The sequence below is a fragment of the Prionailurus bengalensis genome, chromosome X, assembly GCF_016509475.1.
Source record: "Prionailurus bengalensis isolate Pbe53 chromosome X, Fcat_Pben_1.1_paternal_pri, whole genome shotgun sequence".
In the NCBI taxonomy this organism is placed as follows: Eukaryota; Metazoa; Chordata; class Mammalia; order Carnivora; family Felidae; genus Prionailurus; species Prionailurus bengalensis.
The window spans coordinates 98,042,304-98,065,696 of record NC_057361.1 but is presented as its reverse complement, the minus strand read 5'-3'; the positions used below and the strand labels follow the sequence as shown (position 1 = coordinate 98,065,696).

At 47.8% G+C, this 23,393-nt stretch overlaps 1 long non-coding RNA gene across 2 annotated transcripts in view; it reads right to left on the bottom strand.

Moving 5' to 3' along the window:
- Positions 1-22,198, bottom strand: part of LOC122477222 — a 35,685-nt gene extending 13,487 nt beyond the window's left edge. For both annotated transcript variants that reach the window (XR_006295653.1, XR_006295654.1), the window contains exons 1-2: positions 21,995-22,198; positions 10,684-10,760 (exon numbers count right to left, since the gene is read on the bottom strand). This is a non-coding gene — a long non-coding RNA (uncharacterized LOC122477222). The remainder of the gene's footprint in view (positions 1-10,683; positions 10,761-21,994) is intronic.
- Between the last annotated feature and the right edge of the window lie 1,195 nt (positions 22,199-23,393).

Genomic DNA, 23,393 nt, shown 5'->3' with positions numbered 1-23,393 from the left:
GGGAGAAGAGCGAACAAAACAGACCTTCCTGCTGGCAAAAGTGTGAGGCCGCACTACGAAATGACCAGCAAAGGAGGGGGCGGGGGCGGGGGGGGGGGGGTGGGGAGCCGGGGTGACCGCTGCTACAAGTGGCAGCCGCAGAAAGCCCTGGCCCAACCGGCATCGCCTCCCACCCCGAGACCTGCCAGTTCACAGCAGCTGGTCAGAGAGTTCACGGCCATGCGAAAGGGACAGGCTTGCCAGAGTGCATTCTGCACCCCGGCCTCCGTGCCCTGCCCGGGTTTCTGACTCAGAGCGGGTGACGAATGGGCTGGGCCGGTTCATCAGCACGGGGAACCCAGGCACCGGCGAGCTGCCAGGGACTTCTTTTGGGATTGAAGTCACTTCCTGTATGGGACCCCCAAGCACTCGGCTGCACCCCCACACAGCTCAGGCTTCCTGGGGGGGATCACAGGCGGGGTGAAGAAATGTGAGCAAAATCCGACAGGCAGCGGGCAGCGGAGGGAGCCCACATGGGGTCTGAAATGTGACACCTCTCCTTCCAAGCACCAAATCAGAGAATCAATGAATTCAGCATGCAGATCACATTCCTCCCCAGTGCCGGCACCTCTCTCACAGAATGAGTGTTAGTTTCGGTCCCTCACATGGCTTTGAATCTTTACTAGGGGGGAAAAAAAAGCATTATAATGCCATTACAGTAAATACCTCATAAGTCTGGTCTAGGTGAGGTATTGGCAGAGTTAGAAATAACTGGATTTGAGCAGATAAGGGAATCTTATCCTTCAAACATCCAAACTTTGAAACAGTATTTTTGATGACATGAAATATACGTGTATATACTGCAGGATTGATTCCCACATTTCTTAACTCACTCAAATCTTTCTCCAGCTAACTCAGGGGAATCAGAAGCAACATCCTTTATTAGGCTCTACCTTTTTGTTTCTCTGTCTCTTTTCAGGATATTGGGCCTCCGGCAGGCGCTTCCCCCATCCGTTTGTCTGAGCTTCTTTCCCCCCACCATCCCTCACTCCAACATTGTAATCTGTATGGCTAGGAAACCAGATTACAAAGCTCTTTAGGGCTAGGTTGTGATTATAAACAAGGCCCTAGAGAAGGGCCCGGGGAATAAAATTTGCGGCTTTGGTGCTATCTTTGTGTGCTTAAGGGAGTTGGTAGCCATTTCCTCCTTCCAGAATCGGGGCAAATCACCAGAGAACAGAAGGTGCCAGAAGCCTGGCCTAGGGTTATGTGCTGTGCTACTGAATATCTGCCTGGGATCAGGCCAGGCCTCAAAATTCCCTGTCCCCATACCAACTCCCTGGCTCAGACAGCTCTGAGTGACAGAAAATTGGGAAGAATAGCTAAGAATAAACACGAGGCCATGCCAGATTCTTCTTTCAGCAGATGAAGTGCTGACAAAGCAGGGGCAGCGCTAGCTTTGGGAAATCTGCTCTGACCTCCGACAGAGGAGCGTCTCTGCCTTATTCCCAGAGCTGTGAAGCGCTGAGGACATTAAAAAGGTGATTTCTCGTGTTCAGGCAGATCTTTAGGGACACCCAATGACATTTTTAAAAAAATGCACTCATCGGGGCACCTGGGTGGTTCAGTCGGTTAAGCGTCCGACTTCGGTTCAGGTCATGAGCTCGCAGTTCAGGAGTTCGAGGCCCGCGTCAGGCTCTGTGCTGACAGCTCAGAGCCTGGAGCCTGCTTTGGATTCTGGGTCTCCTTCTCTCTGTCCCTCGCCTGCTTGTTCTCTTGCTCTCTCCCTCCCTCCCTCTCTTTCTCTCTCCCTTTCTCTCTGAAAAATAAATGTTTTCATCTTATCTTGTATAACTGTAACCTTATACCCCTTGAACAACAACATGCCATATCCCTGTCCCCTCAAGCCCTGGGAACCGCCACCCTACTGTCTACTTGTATCACTTTGACTATTTTAGGCACCTCCTATAAGGGGAATTGTGCAGTACTTGTCCTGTGACTGGCTTATTTCACATAGGATAACGTCTTCTAGGTCCACCCATGACTCACCAAATTATATATATTAGTTAGCTGCAGTTCTTTGTATGCCAATTGTACCTCAAGGAAGCTAGGAGGAGAATGATGAAGAAGCCATGGGTTCAACCTTCAAGCAAAAAAAAAAAAAAAAAAGTGATATGCACTTATCAGAAGCAAGCTGAACAAGGTGAATTCTGAAGTTTCTTAACTGTAGCAAAACTTGAGATCTTTGAGGTCTTTTCTTAAAAATCTTAGGAGAAAAGCAGCACATGCAAGTTACAATGTAACAGCAATAGCTATCATGTGTTCCATATTTTTATAAGTCAGAAACCACTTTCAGGGTCATTGCTTCGTTTGACAAGCTGCAGAGAACGCCATTCTCCCTCCCATCCTCAGCCATTACTTACTTTGGGAAGCAACCCTTGAAAACTTTCATTACTGACAGGTGCATATCGCCACTGTGTCCACAACCTCCACAGGCAAGAATTACCATGGGGTGTTGTGGGGGGAGCTGGGCCAGCCCCCGAAGGCCCAGATACGCACAAGATAAAAAGGGGGGGGATTGCCTAGATGCTGGGGTTCCTGCCTTCTGGGGAATTCTAACCCCAGAGTTCTGCCTCTGCCAGACCATTAACCCCCACAGGATGTAGAGAAGTCTCCCGCAGCCTGTCCAGTATCATTGCTAGCCCAGGATGGAAGTAAAAATGCAGAATCCACAGATCGTCATTATTTTGGTTTGGACGTCGACCAACTAGCGGGATGATGATAACGGAAAAGTTATTTATCATCTCTGAACCCTGATTTGACATTTGTAAAACAGGGGTGGTAAAACTCACCCCTACCTAGTTTCCAGATATTTGGAGAGTTAAGCATCCAAATAAATGAAATATTACAATGCAATATTTTAGTTTTCAAGGTCAATTCCTTAGAAGTCCTTGGAATGATCACATAAGTCTGGGAGATTCTTTTTTTTTTTTTTTTTAAAGTCTGAGAGATTGTAACATTGGGGCACCTGGGTGGCTCGGTCGGTTGTGTGAAATAAATTTAAATGAGAAACTCCAGCCCAAGTGACTGTTGCATGTGGATCTTAGAAACCCTTTAGCCAGAACGAGTTTGGCAGTGATTCTATAAGGGGAGATGTGACTTACATTTAAGAACGGACTCTTTGGGTGAGTCTCCTCCAGATTCAAGAAAACAAGACCCACACAGAGTAGGGCAACGAAGCCAAAGAGGCAAAGCGAAAACGAGTCATCATAACCTCTTTCAGATACAGCCCTTCCCAACCCCTGCACCTCCTTACATCTCTGCCCCTTCAACCCCTTCTTTTTTTTTTATTTTTATTTTTTCAACGTTTTTTATTTATTTTTGGGACAGAGAGAGACAGAGCATGAACGGGGAAGGGGCAGAGAGAGAGGGAGACACAGAATCCGAAACAGGCTCCAGGCTCCGAGCCATCAGCCCAGAGCCCGACGCGGGGCTCGAACTCACGGACCGCGAGATCGTGACCTGGCTGAAGTCAGACGCTTAACCGACTGCGCCACCCAGGCGCCCCCCTCCAACCCCTTCTTGACCAACCAGCCGATCAGCCAACCAGCCACCGTGTGGACAGCTGACCTGTACCTGGTTTAGGGCCCACCTATCAGAAAAGTGGAGCCGCGGTTCTGGCAGATCTACACGCCGTGGGTTGATCTACGCGGACTCCGGCCCCTCTTTTCCTATGGGAGACACTAAAGGCAGTAAGAGCAGATGATATCCTTAATTTGCTCATGCCTGAGATTCGAAGGGAAAACAACGACAGAAGTGAATTGTTATAAGGGCTGGGCAACCATAGTCACCAAGTACGCCAGGATTTACACACACACACACACACACACACACACACACACACACACAGAAACTCTAGTATACCCTAATGGTTATGGTTCAATTAAACACTGAGTCAGGTCAGGAACAGTCACCCACTTTCTACCTCTCAGGGTCTTGTGGGAATTTGGCCTTCACTTCTAGGGAGAAATCTGCAAATGGCTCCACGAAGTCATTGTCCTCCTGGGAGAAGGACCACCTTGGGTGGGGAGACCTTGGCTTTGGGAGGGGCGCAAGTTCCCTCTCTCAGTGATACGCAGGGACACCGAGGGAGTCTGCTCGCTCAATCTTGTCAGAGCATTCGCCGTCGGTTCATTTCTGCTGAATCAACCCTGGGGCATTAGGACCACCACAGGCACTGAGAGCTGCCCGGCCCGTGTGAGAACAACTTCACAAAGAACAATCCTCAGGCTTTCTTATCAAACACCGCCACGGATGGCTCCACTCAGAACCAGAACCTGGGACTCGTGATAAAGGTATTTGGCCTGGAGACAACTCTTCGGTTCGCATACATCGTGACTCTTGGGGACAGAAGCAGAAGGGCGAATGTGTGTTTCACGGTCAGTAACAAGGGAGGGAAAGTACCGTAACTGACAAATGGGGGAGTACTGCCTGTCCTGTCTCCTCCCATAGATGAAACAAGCACTCTCTATCTCACGAAAAAGGTGGTTTGGTGCTTGCAGTCCAGTCTGTTACAGAATTAGAAAATCAGCGTCACGCACACATTCCCTGAGAGTGGGATGGGGAGGCGACGGTCAGTTGGTCCCCAGGGAATGTAGCGAAGGCTATCGGTAGTCGCCAAATATACCAGGGATGCCTCTCCATGCCCCAGTCTCTCTTGCAGGTAGGTTGGGGCAAGGGGATTAGTTCCGGCCACTGAAATGTGCACGGAAGTGATACGTGTCCCTTGTGGGATGAGGCAGTTAAGGTAGGTGGGCTTCTGGCTGTCTTTTTTCTCTGCCATGGTGCCCTTGGAGGTCATGTGTTCCAGATGGCATTGCTGCATGATAGAAAAGGGCCAACCAGTCCACGTCAAACTTTATTCATGTGCTATTTGTTACTGCGTCAGAGTCTTGCCCATCCTGACTATTACAGGAGGCAAGGCAGCAGCCCATCCAGAAGACCGGAGACTTTAGTGCAAGAAACTAACCTGGCCACACTCACAAACTCTATGAGGATGACTGGGTTCCACATTTCCCGAGACTTTCTTCAACAAAATGCTATCTCTGAGGGAGCGTGGTTCGTCCCAAGATAGTAACTTCAAGAGCAAAGGCCGCCTCTCCCAAGACACATGTCTCCGAAATATCACAAACCATCCACAATTCATTCAAGAGCTCATGAAATCTCTTCCTAGGCGCCCATCACCTCCTGCTACTTCCCGTTTGAGGACCATCACTGGACACAGAGCTAGTTTAGAGCCTCTGTATCAGAACTTCCTCATAAATTCGGGTTCCCATAAAACCGAAATGAGAGAAAAGTAAAAAAGAAGACCCAGCCAAATTTCTCTCTATCGAGATCTTCTCAATTCCTCGAGGGCCCTGGCTCAATCCACTTGTAAAGTTCAGAATAGAAAGAAAAGAAACTTCCCTCATTCACGGTTCCGAAAATGTCTAGATCTCAGTGAGCCAGCACGACCAGCATAGGACTGGAGGCACAACGCTTTAAAGCGCGAACCAGGGGCGCCTGGGTGGCTCAATCGGTTAAGCGACTGACGTCGGCTCAGGTCATGATCTCACAGCTCGTGAGTTTGAGCCCCGCGTCGGACTCTGGGCTGACAGCTCAGAGCCTGGAGCCTGCTTCGGATTCTGTGTCTCTCTATCTCTCTGCCCCTAACCCACTTGCATTCTGTCTCTGTCTCTCTCAAAAATAAATAAACATTAAAAAAAATAAAAAATAAAAAAATAAAGCGCGAACCAAAAGAGCCAGGGACAAGGTTGGCTTGGTACTCTTCACAAAGAAGGGAAGACATCAGAACATCTACTCGCTGAGATGACAGGGACCCCATATCTGACTGCGTATTGCAAATGACCAAACTACGGTCTTAAAAAGCATTTCTTTCAAAGGCAGGTCACATTACCAGTACAAGTTTGCAAAGCCATACATAGGCATTTCATTTCCTTGAACTAGGACTTAATGAAAACTTTGATGTATTCAACCCCTGTTGAATGAAAAGGCCTGTCTGGTGGTCAGGAGCACGCAAAAGCCACGGCCTGGGCACCGTCTAGGAGCCTGCCCCTCACTCTGAAGCTAGAATCTGGTTCCATTGGGAGGAGATGGCCAGAAAAGTCCCTACTCTCTGACCCAGAAGGCCTCTTCTGAGCATTGCCCAATGCTCTGTTATACAACATGCAAAATAAATAATCAACTTGAAAAGTCAGGCGGCCAAAGCTCTGCTCAAATAATAAGCCCTTTTACAAGCTTCTTATCACCTGCCAGAATCAGCTCCAGAGGAACACCAGGAACTCGAAATTCTATTGTTCTCATTAACTACTTGGGGGAAACGGACAAACTTCAACGGCTCTAGTGGCTTTCTGAGAGGCAGAATCATAAAGGTTTTCATCCACCCGCACCCCGTCCTCGATCTCAGTAATTTAGTTATGGCTCCCATCCGACTGTCTCTGAGAGGTCTCCGTTACCAGTGCGAGCTAGAAAGGGGTCCTGGCCTTTTCATAGAAAACATACCCCTCTTTACTTTCCCTCTCGCCTGGCTGTTGGGGTGAGAAAGGGAAGAACATAACTGCCGACCTTTTCAGAAAATTCGTCGGGAGGGAATGAAAGGGCAGGGCAGAGGCATCTCAGGTGCCCTCCTCTGCCTGTGAAAGCTCTCTCTGGCTTAACTGAAAAAGGAAAGACAAGCTCTACTCAAGGAAAACTTCAAAAATCATGTTTGGTGCACAACATGATGATACGATGAGGATACGCTGTTGTTAACCCAGAATGGTCTCTCTGGGTTGGAAAACACAGGATGGGATCTCTTTTTTTTTTTTTTTTCTTTTTAAGTTTATTTCTTTATTTTGAGAGGGGGGAGGGGCAGAGAGAGGGAGACAGAAAGAATTCCAAGCAGGCTCTGCACGCTCAGCGCGGAGCCCGACACAGGGCTCGAACTCACAAACTGTGAGATCGTGACCTGAGCCGAAACCAGGAACTGGATGCTCAACCGACTGAGCCACCCAGGCACCCGAGGATGGGCTCTCTTGTGAAGGGGTCTTGTTAAGAAAAATCTGCAATAAAACTCATTTCTGATGGCCCACAAAAGGGATTTTCGTATCTATTGGGACATGAGTATTCCAGGACCCTCAGCCCACAGATGCAAAGCTCAGGATGTACCTTCTATATAAACCTTACTACCCTCCCTCTACCCCTCGCTGATCCCTCTTTCAAAATCGGCTTGTCTCTATACCTAGCCTTTACACATACTGCCTTGCCCGCACTTGTGTCCTTCGCTCGCTTACGGGTTTTCCGAGAGCAGGGACCAAGCGTTATTGATCTCTGCGTCTCTACTGTCTAGCACGGTCCCTGAAAATCATAGGTGTTCGTTAGATCACTGAATTAACAATAAGATTAATAGTAAATATAGCTCATACTTGAGTGTTCAGTAACTCTGTTTAAATTGCCTGTATTTTTTCCTCATTTTCCAGCCGAGGAAGCTGAGGCACTGATAGGTTAAGAAGCTAACACGTGGCCAAGCAACCACATAAACTATGTGACGAGGCTCTGGAACGCTCTTCCTTCTTGGCCACTACATGGACTAGTACACGGGAATAAGTGAGATGCTAAAAGGGGTACACGCATATGAAACCATTGAACATGAAGTGAAATTCATCTGATTTCGAAGCCTGGCGTATTCCCACGGAAACTTACTAAACGCCTAGCATTCTGTGCCGAACCCGCTGGTAAGAGTTAGCGGTACAAAGATAACGTATGGTCGTATTCCTCAAGAAGAGAGACAAATAACAAAAGCTTGCTGAGCATTTACTACGTGCACTGTTCTAGGTACTTCACGCGTATTCGCTTCTTTTCTTTTACTTGTTTTTGAAAGAGAGAGAAAGCACGAGCAGGGGAGGGGCAGAGAGAGGGAGACAGAGGATCCAAAGCAGGCTGTCACTCGGGGCTCGAACCCACGAGCCGTGAGATCATGACCTGAGCCGAAGTCGGACGCTTGACCGACTGAGCCTCCCAGGCGCCCCGCATTCGCTTCTTTAATCTTCACAAAACCTCAACAAGGGTAGCGCTATTATTACTAAGTCGAGACAAAGTAGATGAGAGACTGAGGCCCAAGGAGGTTAAGCAACTTGCAAGAACCACCATTTGAACCCAAGCGGCCTAGCTCCAGAGCCCGCGCGCTTACCCACCACTCCTCTGCCACCTGCCTCTTCCATTTACAACCATGCACGACTCCAGTTCAATGAAATATGGGCGCCACGACACAGGAAAAGTTCTATGGAAACTCTGAGAAGGAAGTGATTCATTTCGCCTGGGGGAGGGGGGCTCCAAGAAGGCTCTGCGGAACCAGGGACGCTTGAGCTGGGCCTTGAAGACATGAGACGAGGAAAGAAATGCGAATGCGAACAGCACATGGAGACCAGTGAAACCTCTCTGTTTCCGAAGCCATCACGAACTAAAACACAAAGCTAAGCACGGAGCCCGGCTCTACCCCACCTTCTGGTGCCGAGGTGACTTCCCACCGAGGAACAGGGGAATAACTCGTGGAACCGTGGCCTGGATACTTAAGTCCGTTTCCCCACTCGGTTAGAACTCTGCCCTGGGGTTTAGTCGTCCTCAAAGTATCGGTAGGAATCTCTTTTCCTCTTCCTTCCGTGCAATAGATCATGTTTCCGGAAGGGGACCCACAGGCTCACTTTAGTGTAACTGAAGCCAGACCCTCCAAGGTTGGCAAAGGAGGCTGGAATCACCACGTGGGCAACTTAGAACGGCCAGATCTCACGGCTCCAATTTTTTTGTCCCACACGTGGAGATATTCTCTCCTCTGTTAACCATGGGGGTTCTAAGTCTGGCTTCATTAAAGGCTTTCCAGGGGCTTCCTTAGAGTTTGTTCTACCCAAATCTGCTGGCAACTTCCATTCCCTCAGCCTCTAGCTTCTCTGGGGACTACTGGCTACTATGCCAAGAAACGCAGGTGAATGAGGACAAGTAAACCCCAACAACCAGTGGGCACTCTGGGGGCAAACGTCCAACCATTCTTCCCATTCCGAACACCTCTGCTAAATATCCCACACTCCGTACCATTTGCTGCTCCCTTTCTCCACTCTTTTTTTTTTTTTTTAATGTTTTTATTTATTTTTCAAGAGAGACATTGACAGAGTGTGAGCAGAGGAGGGGCAGAGAGAGAGAGAGGAAGACACAGAGTCTGAAGTAGGTCCAGGCTCTGAGCTGTCCGCACGCAGCCCGACGCGGGGCTTGAACTCACGGACCGCGAGATCATGACCTGAGCCGAAGACGGCCGCTCAACCGACTGAGCCCCCCGGGCGCCCCTCAAAATCTAACTTCTGATATACTTCCAGCCTTGTTCTTGGTAGGTCAGACTTTGAGGGGCGCCTTGGGAGCAGCTCGAACAAAACTGCCGTGTTACACAACTCCAGAGGGCGCCAGCCACATTTTATTCAGTGCCATTGATGTTATGCAACGTGGTGACCCTGTTTCCCTCGAGTCCTCTTTCTCCAGCATCCTACACCTAATCTCTTAGCAGGTTCGGGTGGCTCTACCTGCAATATGTATCCAAGAATCCAACAACTTCTCTCCAGTTCCACTGCCAGCAGCCTGGTCCAAGCTCGTCCCCTGGTAACTTATTATCCAAAAAATAAAAATAAAAAAAAAAACCCACAAACAAACCAACCAACCACGAGAGCAATCCTTTTTAAATGCGTCAAACCACACCACTCCTCTCCTCAGAATTCCCCAATGCTTCCTATCTCGCTCAAAGACAAAGTCAAAATTCTTACAATGGCGTATAAGACCACGAATTGTTTTTTTTTTTTTTCCTCTTTGGCATTTATCTATCTCTATCTATCCTGTGTATTGTATGTATTCATCTCATTTATTGTCTATTGCCCCCAGATGAACATAAGCTTCACGGGTCAGGAACTCGGTCCGTTTTGTTCACCGATGAAGCCTCAGTATCTACAATAATACCTGACGCAAAATGCACACTCAGTACATATTTGTAGATGAAATAAATGAAGTGGGTTAGGAAGGGGGAATCTCTACGCACAGGCCAGCATCCTACCAAAACACAATATAACAAGTGAAATGCTATTTGAGTAGCCAGCTAGGGCTGGGACCAAGTCAAATCCCAAGAGATGCTCAGTTCCTATTTCCTACTGTTTTGTGTTTCCACTGTTTTGCTATTTTACCTGATGAAGTCTCCTTTCCTCTGCTTCCCAAAGAAAAAGAAATTCTCCTATAGGTGGGAAGGAGCGCCCCCTGGTGGAAGCCAGCCTACAAAGCAATGGAAAAGAAAATCCTAGAGCAACAGTCTCTTAAGTTACAAAGGAGGGTCACTGGGGACAAAAGGACTCCAACATTTCACAGAAAAAGTCCTCAGTAGAAATAAGGGAAACTAAAGATTAGATTCAAAGTATATGGCGGAACTTACTAACTTATTTTACTGTTGAAATTCTTCTGCAATCTGAAAACGAGAAAAAAAATTCACTGAAAGCTGAATAACGTAAATACCGACTCCCAAGGAATTTTTAATCTGGTAGAGGATGTAAGTCATGAATACAAACAAGTACAAAGCAATGGGTATGACTGTGAATGAGAGAATGGGGGCCAAATAAGAGGAATAAATTAAGAGCTATGACTTACCCAGGAAAGAGAAGGCTAACTTTGGTGCCGAGTAAATCCAGGAAGACAACTTGGAGGGGGTGATTCTTGAGCTGAGCCTTGAAAGACAGACAAAATTTTATTTTTATTTATTTTTTAAAAGACATTTTATCTTATTTTTATTTTTTTAAAGTTTATTTATTTATTTATTCTGAGACAGAGAGAGAGAGAGAATATGAATGCGGGAGGAGCAGAGAGAGAGGGAGAGAGAATCCTGAGCAGGCTCTGCACTCACAGTGTAGAGCCTGATGCGGGGCTCGATCCCACGAACTGTGAGCTCATGATCTGAGCCAAAATCAAGAGTCGGATGCTTAACTGACTGAGCCACCTAGGCACCCTGACAAAATTTTAATAAGAGAGTATTCCAGGTAAAGACCTGAATGTAGGGAAGGGTATATCATGTGGAAACCCAAGCAGACCAACAGGGCTCTGCACATGTCACAATTTGGGTGACAACACAACTGAAACCCCTCCTTGAAAAGAGCAGAGATTCAAGGGGTGCCTGGGTGGCTCAGTCGGTTAAGCGTCCGACTTCGGCTCAGGTCATGATCTCGCGGTTCGTGGGTTCGAGCCCCACGTCAGGCTCTGTGCTGACAGCTCAGAGCCTGAAGCCTGCTCCGGATTCTGTGTCTCCCTCTCTCTCTGCCCCTCCCCCGCTCACACTCTGTCTGTCTGTCTGTCTGTCTCTCTCTCTCTCTCTCTCAAAAATAAATAAACACTAAAAAAAAAATTAAAACAAAAAAAAAGAGCAGAGATTCTCAAGAGAAAAGTCGTTGCCAGAGGCAAACACAGGAAGGAACCAAAGAAGTCCCCCTCCCCCTGCCACTTTCCTTGTTTTCCCTTGGATGAGAGGAACACTACTCAAAACTATGGGGAAGAAGAAGATAAAATGCAAAGTCCGCGATAAATTCTCCAGCTTACATATCAGAGGATTCTGAATCCACAATATCGAATGAAGATACTTACATCGCGCGGTCTATTCTGTCCTGTATTTTATCTAACGGTAAAATAAAGTGGCACTCCCTCCATTCCCTCCCGTGCAATGACCTTCCCATGGAGATGCCAAAACGCATCCTGAATCCATCCAGCCTTCTCCGTCTCAACCGTCATCCCCCTAGTCTGAGCCACGATCCTCTCTCCCCCAGTCCAGGGCAACAGCCGCCTGACTGGTCTCCCCACTTAGTCACTGGCACCTTCTATAAGCCGCGCCCACACACCGCAGTCAGATCACCCAGGGATATCTTGGGATGAGGTAAACAACTCGCATTTCATTTTCAACTTTTCCTTTTGAAATGTTACAGACTTACCCGTCCCCCCAAGAAGTTGCAACAACAGTCCGAAGAGTCTGCTCACCCAGATTGCTCAAGTATTAACATCTTATACAACCACAGTACACTATTATAAATCAAGAAATTAATATTCGTGCAGTTCTATAATCAATAGCCAGGATTTTATTTTCTCCATTTGCCCCAACAATGTCCTTTTTCTGGTCGGGGATCACATATGTTTTCTTTGACACCTTTAATCTAGAAGAGTTCCTTGGTCTTTTTTTTTTTTTTTTTGTCTTCAATGACCATGATACTTTTGAAAAGCACCTGCTGGTTTCAGTTTGGGGTTTATCTGATGGTTCATCGTGTCTCTATTTCAGTTACGTGTTTTGCCCAGAACACTACAGATATGATATTGTGCCCTTCTCAGTGCATCCTACCAAGAGGCACATGGTAGTTTGTTCAATTACTGGTGATGTTAACTTTGACCAGTTGGTTAGGGTAGTCTGCCCAGTTTCTCCCCAGTGGCGTTCCTATTTTGCCCTTTGTAATGAGTAAGCATTTTGTGGGGAGATGTTTAAAAACTATATAAATACACTGTTTCCATCATACTTTTGTCCATTAATTTTAATATTCTTCGGCGATTCTTGCCTGAAATGGTTATTACTGTGGTGCTTGCCGAACAAGTTTCTATTTTCATTATTCTTGTTACATTTTATTAATTGGAAATGCTATTGTAAACAAGTGCTTTTCCTTCTCCCTCATTTATTTACTTATTCAGTTATTTCTTCATATTCGTGTGGACTCATGGATTCTTATTTTACTCTATGGCTTATAATCCATTACTGTCATTAATCATCTTGTTGCTTACATTGTCACAGATTTCGGCATTGGAAACCCCCTCAAATGGACTCCTGCACCCTTTCTGACACATCCCCATGGCCCTTCTTACTTTCTGGCGACGGAAGACATTCCAAGCTCATCTAATAGTCTTCTCGTCCCAGCCCAGGAATCGGCCGTTTCTACAAGAGTTCTGGTTCCTTTCATTTGGAGAGTGCTATTCTATATATACACCATATATATATATATATATATATATATATATATCATATTTGTACGATATATAGATTAGTACATATATGATATATAATACTATAGTATTACTATAGTAAATACTAATATATATAGTATATCACACTAATATATATATGATATATATATATTAGAGAGCACATGTGAGTTGGGGAGAAGAGCAGAGAGAGAGAATCTTAAGCAGGCTCCACACTCAGCATGGAGCCAGACGCGGGGCTTGATCCCATGATCTGGGATCCAGATCTGAGCCAAAATCACGAGTTGAACAATCAACCAATGGAGCCATCCGGGAGCCCCTAGAGAATGCTATTTTATTTTTTTTTTAAGTTTATTTGTTTGTTTTTGAGAGAGAGAGAGAGAAATGGAGAGGGAGGGGCAGAGAGAGAGAGAGAGGGAGACAAAGAATCCCAAGCAGGCTCTTTGCTGACAGCGCAGAGCCCGACACGGGGCTCGAACCTACCAACCCTAAGATCGTGAGCTGAGCCGAAATCAAGAGTCAGACACTTAGCCGACCGAGCCACCCAGGCGCCCCAAGAATGCGGTTTTAAAACCAAGATCTGAATGTCTAGTGTGCCCATTGGTATTGCGGTATCATTGCTTCTAAGCCTCCTCGGCAGACAAAGCTAGGAACCATATGTCTATATACAAACAACTCTATCTATTTCCATATCTATCTCCGCGTGAGTGTGTGGTGTGGGTGTGCGCGTGTAAAACACCGTATTCATACTGATACCTCTGATCACTGCCAGTCTCCTGTCTCTTCTTATGTGTAACTCCTTCCTCTAAAAGCGTAAAGTCTGGCTCTCCTTATTCACAATGTATGCTTTGCTCAATACTAGAATATACATAAAGTAGATTCAGAATTGCTAACCCACACCCCTGTGGAAAACACACCTACTATCTAGAGTACAGTATTTACTTACGGTTTGGGGGTGATTTTTTTTTGTCTTGAGCCTTAGAACAGCGGTTCTCGAAGTGTGGTCCCTGAACCAGCATCATTAGCTCCATCTGAGGACTTGTTGGAAATGTAAATTCTTGGGGTATCTTGGGTGGCTCAGCCGGCTGAGCATCCAACTTCGGCTCAGGTCATGATCTCGCATTTGTGGGTTCGAGCCCCCCATCGGGCTGTGTGCCGACAGCTGGGAGCCTGCAGCCTGCTTTGGATTCTGTGTCTCCCCCCTCCCCTGCCCCTCCCCTGCTCATGCTCTCTGTCTCTCAAAAAATAAAATGAAACGTTAAAAAAAAAAATTTTTTTTAAAGAAATGTAAATTCTTGAGCTCCACCCTGGACCTACTGAATTAGAAATGCCGGAGGTGGAGATTGTCACCCAGAGCTCTTCAACAAGCTCCCCAGGTGACTCTGACGCACCCCAAAGTTTGAGAACCACTACTGTAGAGCACATAGTCAAAACACTCTTTTCCGAAGTTATTTAGTGCATCAGTCTGCTCGGGTTGACAAAACTAAATAGCCCAGATGGGTGACTTAAACAGTAGAAATTTATTTCTCACAGTTCTCTAGGCCAGAAGTCCAAGATCAAGGGGTCAGCAAGGTTTGTTTCTCCTGAGGACTCTCTCCTTGGCTTGCAGATGGCCGCCTTCTCACTGCGTCCTCACACGAATTTTTCCTATAGAGACTGGTCATATTGGATTAGGGCCCCACCCTTACGACTTCGCTTAACGTTAATTATAACCTTTTTTAATGTTTATTTCTTTATTTTGAGAGAGAGAGAGCGCGCGCTCACGAGCACAGGAGGGTCAGAGAGAGAGGGAGAGAGAATTACAAGGAGACTCCGTGCTGTCACCGCAGAGCCCGACATGGGGCTCGATCTCGCGAACTGGGAGATCGTGACCTGAGCCAAAATCAAGACTCGAACACTCAACCGACTGAGCCACCCACAGGCGCCCCTAATGTTAATTACACCCTTAAAGGCCCTACCGGCAAATACCGTCACACTGAAGGTTAGCGCTTCAACACATGAATTTTGAGGGGACACATTTCAGCCCATAACACTCGGGTTAGTTATTTTCGCCCACTCCTTCGTTACGTCTGTTATTCATTTGTAATACAGTTAGTTCCTTTGTTTCTGTCCATATTCCATTTTGGGTTCCCTTGTCACCCGCCCTCCCTCCCTCCCTTCCTTTTTAGTATGTGAAACATTAACATAGTCCTAGAAATCAGAACTCAATACACAAGAACAGTTCCCATCCCTCCTACCTCATTCCCTGCCCTTTCTACCCTCTTCCCATCCACCCCTGCCAATTCCCAACCGCATTACTTTTTGGTGTATCTTTCCACACAAGGAGTATTGGCTTTCCATGGCTCCTGTAACAAGTGACCACAAATTCGGGGGCTCAGAATGCCATAAATGTATTCGATTACCGTTTTGAAGGTCCGAAGTCCAGAATGCGATTCACGAGGCTAAAGCTGCAGGCGTCAGCAGGGCTGTGTTCTTTCTGGGGGCTTTACGGGGGGGATCTAACCCCTTGTCTTTCCAGCCTCTATGCGCTGCCTACATTCCTCGGCTATGGACCCTTCTTCCACCTTCTGGCCAGCAACACAGCATCTTCAGACCTCTCTGTGAGCCCTGCTACCATCTGCAAACCTCTGTCCTCTGAGCCCCTTCCGCCTTCCTCTTACAAGGACCCTTGTAATCCTACCGGACCGCCAGGGGAATGCCCTCAGGTCTCCATCCTTAACTTAATCACAGTTGCGAAGTCCCTTCTGTCATGTAAAGCAGGGCACTCAGTTCTGGGGTTTAGTATGTGGACCCCTTTGGGGGAGGCCATCATTCTGCCACACAGATATTGGCTTAAGTTTTCAAAAACGCAGAGTGACAGATCTTGGAATTCGCCTTCTCACGATCATGAAAACAGCTGCCCTCTCTTCTTAGAATGAGCCCCACCTCTTCACCCTTTGCCTCTTTCCGTCTCCTCGACTCTGCCAAATCCTTTCCGGCTTCAAGCCTTTGCACTTACTCTTTCTCCGCCTCGAATATTCTTTCTCCAGCTCCTCCCATGGTGGGCGCATTCTTCCGGTCTCCCCTCGAATGTCACCTCTTTAAAGGAGTTCTCCTGGATCGCCACGTAGATAACAGCCCGTCTCGGCAACTGTGGTTTGGCCTATGTATTCTCTTTACGTTGAGCACAGTCCGTAACAGATTCCGTATCAGTTTGTAAACTGGCCCATCTCTCTCACTAGAATGTAATCTCCGTGAGGGCGGAGACTGTGGCTATCCCTGTTATGTCCGCAATATCTGGCCCGGTATTGGGCCCACAGTAGGCACTCCGTAAGTGTTGACGGGATGGATGAATGTGACTCCAGTTCGGGGGCCCCACGTAGGATAAGTGTGTTGCTGGTCCACAGAGACTAAACGTGACAACCTGTCACCGTACCCTGCTGCTGGGGGCTTTCACAATTCCCAGTCCAGCGCGATATCCTATACGTCATTCATTCATTAAGTGTTCGCTGCACAGCTAATACCCACACACAACACTACGGGGGAGCAACTATTGCTATTGTCCCCACTTTACCGACGAGAAAACTGAGGCTCAGCGCAGTCGCGTGGCCAAGGACGCGCGGCTAGGAAGCTACCATATGCTAGGCTTCAGGCTGGGCTCAGGGGCTATACCAGAGAGTGCGTGCCCATGGTCCTTGCCTTCTCTGGGGGAGAATCCGAGAAGGAATCCGTGCTTACGGGGTAGGGTGCTAAGTGTTATGAAAGAGGCCTGCCAGGGTGCTGTGGGAGCACTGGCGTGGGCCGGTGAAATCAGGGTGAGGAGTGAGAGGGGGCTTCTGGGAGGAGGAGGCATTTGAACCAGATGTGAAGCCTACGGAGATCTTAGCTAGATCAAGGGAAGACCGACTAGCCAGCTGTGATAGGGCTCACAGGCTATCGTTCACCTCGCTGACACATCCGTCTTCCTGCGGGCTGGCCTTCGCCTCAGCCTTGCAGGATGAGAAACCCAATACTGTCAGTAACCTAGAATTATCCAGAATTGGGAATACTGGCACACGCTAATCCAGCTCAGGAGAGAACGAGGTTTGTAAATCAGAGCATACGTTTGTTCATTTAACGCGGAGCCGGGCATTCCCTCCCAGCCAGCCTAGAACAGGGCTCCGCCCACTTTTTCTTTCAAGGGCCAGGCAGTAAATACGTTTAGTTTTCGGGGTGATATGGTCTCTGCACCCCTACCCCACCGTGCCATTGCGGGGCAATAAAGCAGTGACAGACACCACATAAACAAATCAGTGGGCCCGTGTTCCGATGAGACTTTATTTACTAAAATAGGTGGCAGGGTTTATGGACCCCTGGCCTAGAATAGGAGAAGTAGTTACAAGATTGAAACGCTGAATCACATCGATGCGTCCACTGATACAAGAGAGATAAACCTACCTCTGGCATCAGATTGGGCACGTTCTCTCCTAAACAGTGCTTCGCTGGACACTGCCATCGTTTGCCTCTCTAGCCCTTTTTCGGTGCCAGCCACCCGACAAAATCCCACCCTCTTCTAAAGCACCGGGCTTGTATTTTTACAAAAGCGGTAAACGTCCAATGTAGAAAATTAGAAGAGATAAGAAAACAGAAACATTATATTCCCACCACCCAGAAATGACCACTATTAAGAGCTTAGTATAGGGGGCGCCTGGGGGGCTCAGTCGGTTGAGCGGCCGACTCTTGATTTCAGCTCAGGTCATGATCTCACAATCATGAGATCGAGCCTTGCATAGAGCTCGGCGCTGGGCGTGAAGCCTGCTTAGGGTTCTCTGTCTCTCTCCCTCTGCCTCTCCCCCACTTGCACTCTTTCTCTCTCTAAAAAAACTTAAAAAAAAAAAAAACAAGTTAGGGGGCGCCTGGGTGGTTCAGCGAGTTAAGCGTCAGGTCACGATCTCGCGGTTCGTGGGTTCGAGCCCAGCATCGGGCTCTCTGCTGACAGCTGGGAGCCTGGAGCCTGCTTCAGATTCTGGGTCTCCCTCTCTCTCTGCCCCTCCCCCGCTTGTGCTCTTTCTCTCTCTCAAAAATAAATTTAAAAACTTTTTTTAATTTTTATTTAAAAATCAACATTTAAACATTGAAATTAGACAAAAACACACATTAAACGTTATTTTTCATGTTTTTACTTTAAAAAATTCTTTTAATGTTTATTTATTTTTGAGAGAGAGAAAGAGCACAGGCGCAGGAGGGCCAGAGAGAGAGAGAGACACAGAATGTGTGAAGCAGGCTCCAGGCCCTGAGCTGTCAGCACAGAGCCCGATCTGGGGCTCGAACCTACGAGCCATGAGATCATGACCTGAGCCGAAGTCGGACGCTTAACCGACTGAGCCACCCAGGCGCCCCCCCCCAAAATTTTTCTTAATAAAAATAAAAAATAAAATTAAAAAAAAGACCTTACCATATATATCCTTCCAGATCAAGAATTCCTCCAAGTTTACATAATACGTATATGCACTTTCTACCAAAATGAGATAATACGTGTACATATGCTTTCTAACTGCTTTTTTCAGTTAATCACCTCTACCATTTCGTGTTAGTCCATGTTCACCTCATCTAATACCCATCCATAGTCAAATTTCCCTACTTTTCCCCAAGTGTCCTATAACGCTAGCTTGTTCAAATCAGGATCCAAGCTCAGACCGCACATTGCATCTTAAGTCTCTTCATTTGGAATAATATCCTTTTTCAGGACAGGGGTTTTGCTTCCTGCTGTATCCCCAATGCCTTTAACAGTTCTTGATACACGATAGTAGCTCAACAGACGTTTACATAATTATTTTTTAATGTTTATGTATATATTTTGTGAGAGAGAGAGAGAGAGAGAGAGAGAGAGCGCAGGGAAAGGGCAGAGAGAGGGAGGGTGGGAATCCCACGCTAACAGCGCGGAGCCCGATGCAGGGCTCGAACTCAGGAACCGTGAGATCCTGACTTGAGCCGAAATCAAGAATCAGGCTCTTAACCAACTAAGCCACCCAGGTGCCCTAATAACTAACTAATGAATACAGAACTTGGGGGAATGGGGGTTTCACCCTAGAGCTTACCTCACCCACCCATCACCCTTTATCTCCATTTTACAGATAACAAGAATCAGGACCAGAGAAGTGAAGCGACTTCCCAAGGTCACCCAGCAAGTATGTGGCAATTGCTTTCCGTTTCTCTGTTTACTCTATTAAACCAAGGGCTGTCAAACTTTTTCTGTGAAGAGCGGAAAATAAATATTTTAGGCTTTATAAGATGATGATAAAAATAATTGCACGGTTTTGTAATACAGGTCTACTGATGAAAAAAATGGAATAGAAGAAAAATGTTTTGTTTAATTGTGGTTGAAAGTTCATGTTCCCGTGATCAAACTGATTGTAAATGTTCATCTGATAAAACGTTCTTAGCTCGTGGGTCATAGTTGGCCAATCTATGTCTTATACTATGCGGCTTGTCTGTGATTTGGCTTTTTCCTTGTACGTTTGAGTGAAAGTAACATTCTTTTTTTTTTCTTTTTTTCCTAATATAATTTATTGTCAAATTGGCTTACAACATCCAACACCCTTTTTAATGAACAGTTAGAATTGGGTTCTGGCCGGGGCGCCTGGGTGGCTCAGTCAGTTGAGCAACCGACTTCGGCTCAGGTCATGGTCTCAAGGTCTGTGGGTTCAAGCCCCGCGTCAGGCTCTGTGCTGACAGCCTGCCTGTGCTCAGTTCCATCAGAGCAGGTAACACACGGTACTACGATTATGTTCCTCTGTCTCCCTCTTGGAGCCATGAGCTCCTTGCACGGATGGGCTGTGTATTATTCATTTCAGCAACTCGATTTGATAACATTGAAAAAGCCAGTCATTAAAGCAAAGTGAAACTAGTTAAGCAAATACCACTCCGTCTAGGCAAACGAACATCACAGTGAGATACCCAACGAAAGACAAAACAAGTGTTGGTGAGGAGACGGAGAAACTGGAACCTTCATAATTTACCACTAGCAACATTAAATGGTGCAGACACTTTGGAAAAGAGCCCGGAAGTTCCTAAAAATAAAAAAGCTTAATGGGGCGCCTGGGTGGCGCAGTCGGTTAAGCGTCCGACTTCAGCCAGGTCACGATCTCGCGGTCTGTGAGTTCGAGCCCCACGTCAGGCTCTGGGCTGATGGCTCAGAGCCTGGAGCCTGTTTCCGATTCTGTGTCTCCCTCTCTCTCTGCCCCTCCCCCATTCATGCTCTGTCTCTCTCTGTCTCAAAAATAAATAAATGTTAAAAAAAAAATTTTTTTTTTAAATAAAAAAAAAATAAAAAAGCTTAAGCATAGAGTTGCCATAGAGGACCCAGAAACTCCACTCCTACCCCAGGGAATGGGTGCACATGGTCCTTGCCTTCTCTAGTGGAGAGTCAGAGAATGAATTCAAATTCATTCGCAGGGCAGTGTGCAAAGTGTTGTGATAGAGGTCGGCAAAGGGTGTTAAGGGGAAACACCAGCAAAGAAAGGGCAGCGAAAGCAAGAGAATTGAAAACACATGTCCACACAAATGTTCTCAATTATTGCATCACTCTTAATAACCAAAAAATGAAAGCAACCCAATTGTCCATTGACTGATAAATGGAGAAACAAATGTGGTATATCCACACCATTGAATATTATTCAGCTATAGAAAGGAATTACACGCTGGTAAGTGCTACAACCCAGATGAAACTAGAAAACATCACGCTAGGTTAAAGAAGCCAGTCCCCAAAGACCACGTAGTGTATGATTCCATTCATATGAACTGTCCAGAAAAAGCAACTATATAGAGCCAGAAGAGGGATAAATGGCTGCTTAGGGCTAGAGGTCGGAGGGGAGATTAACTGCAGACAGCTTTATGGGCATTTGCTCCGGGGTGGCTGGGGATGAAAATACTCTAAAACCAGAATGTGCTGACAGGTGCGCAACTCTGCCAATTTACTAAAAATAATTGTACACTTAAAATGAGTGAAGTTTCGGGGCGCCTGGGTGGCTCAGTCGGTTAAGCGGCCGACTTGGGCTCAGGTCACGATCTCGCAGTCCGTGAGTTCGAGCCCCGCGTCGGGCTCTGGGCTGATGGCTCAGAGCCTGGAGCCTGCTTCGGATTCTGTGTCTCCCTCTCTCTGACCCTCCCCCGTTCATGCTCTGTCTCTCCCTGTCTCAAAAATAAATAAAACGTTAAAAAATTTTTTAAAAAATGAGTGAAGTTTCTAGCGTGCAAAGCGTAACGCTCTTTTGAAAACCCTTCAATCTATCACATTATTGAATCTCTCTCTAAATTAACCCCCCCTCCCCCAGCTGGACTACCCCCACTACAAGACCTGGTAAGGACGGTGGTGAATGCAGTTTCTCAGGCATTTTTGTCGGTTGGGGCTGGGGGGTGTGCTGATAGAGACATCAAAGTCGGCAGAGAGGTGTGTGTGTGTGTGTGTGTGTGTGTGTGTGTGTGTGTGTGTGTAACTGTAAGACATCTTGAGGTGTACGATGCGTTTCCGGCTGAGTGTCGCAAGCGTGTAATGCGGGCGACCCCGCGGCCTCTGCCAGGTCAAGCGGGAGCGTCCCTGAAGTCCCTACTCCAAGTGAGAGACGTAGTCACTTTTTGCAACTCTCAAGCCCCCGTTCACGACCAAGTGAATGTCCCATCGGGGCATATCCGTGAAAATGTCGATTTGGGGGTACGGGGCGGGGGTGATTTGCTCAGTGCTTATTGGGCAAGGAGGTCCCGCCAGAGCAGCCACATGATCCAAACTCGCCCCCCACCCCCGGCGCTGGGCGCGCTCCCATGGGGTCCTCCAGGGGACAGTGCGTCCCTCCAAGGGCGGCGGGGAGGTGTGACGGGATGTGACAGCACCTCTCCGAGCTAGGGGAAAGCCTGGCACCGAGCCCCCCTCTTTGCCTTGCGGGGAGGGCCAAACCGGCCACAAAGCCGGAGTGAGGCGTCTCCTGGTGCCCGGGAAACTCACGCGGCTGCTCGTCAGCGTCCCCGGGAGGTTACAGGTCATGGAGCCCGGACCGGAGTCGCCGTCGCCGCCGCACCACCCCCGAGTGGCCCGCGCGGAGCGTTAGGAGAAGGTGGGGGGGGGGGGGCGGGAAGCAGGCCGAGCGCGCCCGCAGCCGGAGGGGGCCACCGGGCGGACGCCGGGACCCGGGACCCGGCGCGCGGTTGTCCGGTCACGTGGCCACCGCCCCTCTGCGCCCGAGGTTGTGGCGCACAGCGCCCCCTGGTGACCAGCGGCGGGCACGGCCGCGGGGACCGGCGGGGGCCGGCTTCCGGTGCACCAGGCAGCCCAGGTGAGGCCTCTGCGGGGGAGGGTGGGGGAGGGGTGGCATTGATCGCCGCGGGCCGCCACCCCCCCCCCCCCCCCCGGCGATGCAGGACGCCGAGGGGAGCCCACCCAGACCCAAACTGGCGTCTCTGAAGGCCTTTGCCTTCCACCCTGCCCTCCTTCTCCCCAGGGACCCCGAAGAGGGCTGAGGGGCCCAATGATTGTCTTGAACCTGGACCTCAGCTTCCTTCTGCAAAAATGGACCAGAATAAGGCAGGTTGGTTGAAGGTGGGCCTTTCTTGATGCTCCTGAAAAGAATGTATCTGCAGGTGCTTGGATGTGAGCTCATTACCTCCCTGAGCCTCAGTTTCCTCCTCTATAAAATAGGGATGATAATAGCTTGAGGAGGTGTTTGGGAGGACTAAATAAAAGAATCCACCTGTTAAAAATAAGACAGCCATCCCGCAATGGAGTCGCTTATGCTAAGCTTGGAGGTGGGGGGGGGGGTGCTTGTGTCACCAAACCCAGACTTAATTTGGGCTTCAGCCTCTCCCAGAAATGGAATCCTAAAGCAGTGGGGAATCACCTGGTCAGTACCAGTGAAGTAGCCGGGCCAACCTGCCATCCCCGAAAGGAAAGCGACCTCCCCACATCCAGTCCACTTTTTGCTAGTGTCTTCCTTGTTCCTGCTCCCTTCGGTGTAAAAAAAAAAAAAAAAAAAAAAGCCTTTCATTTTGTACAGCTCCTCCAAGCTTCTTTCTGTCTGCTAGATGGAATGCTGCCCAAACGGTGAATCGTTAAAGAAAGCCAATAAGATCTTTAAAATTTCCTCAGTTGAATTTTGGGTTTTAACATACCTAACAGGTTCGGCAGACTGGTGAAAAGCTAGTTATGTAAATTGTTCCTCCGGGCTTAGCAAACACCTAAGAATAGGGGTCATTTTTTCTCGAGATTCAGGGAAACAGAAGAATTTCACCACCACAAAATAAACACATACCTAAGGTGAGTTGTTCATAAAAATGGTAAATATATGAGAATTAAGACAGTCTGTTGCCACACTCAGCCTCGACCCTGAGAAATAAAACCGCACGGGTAC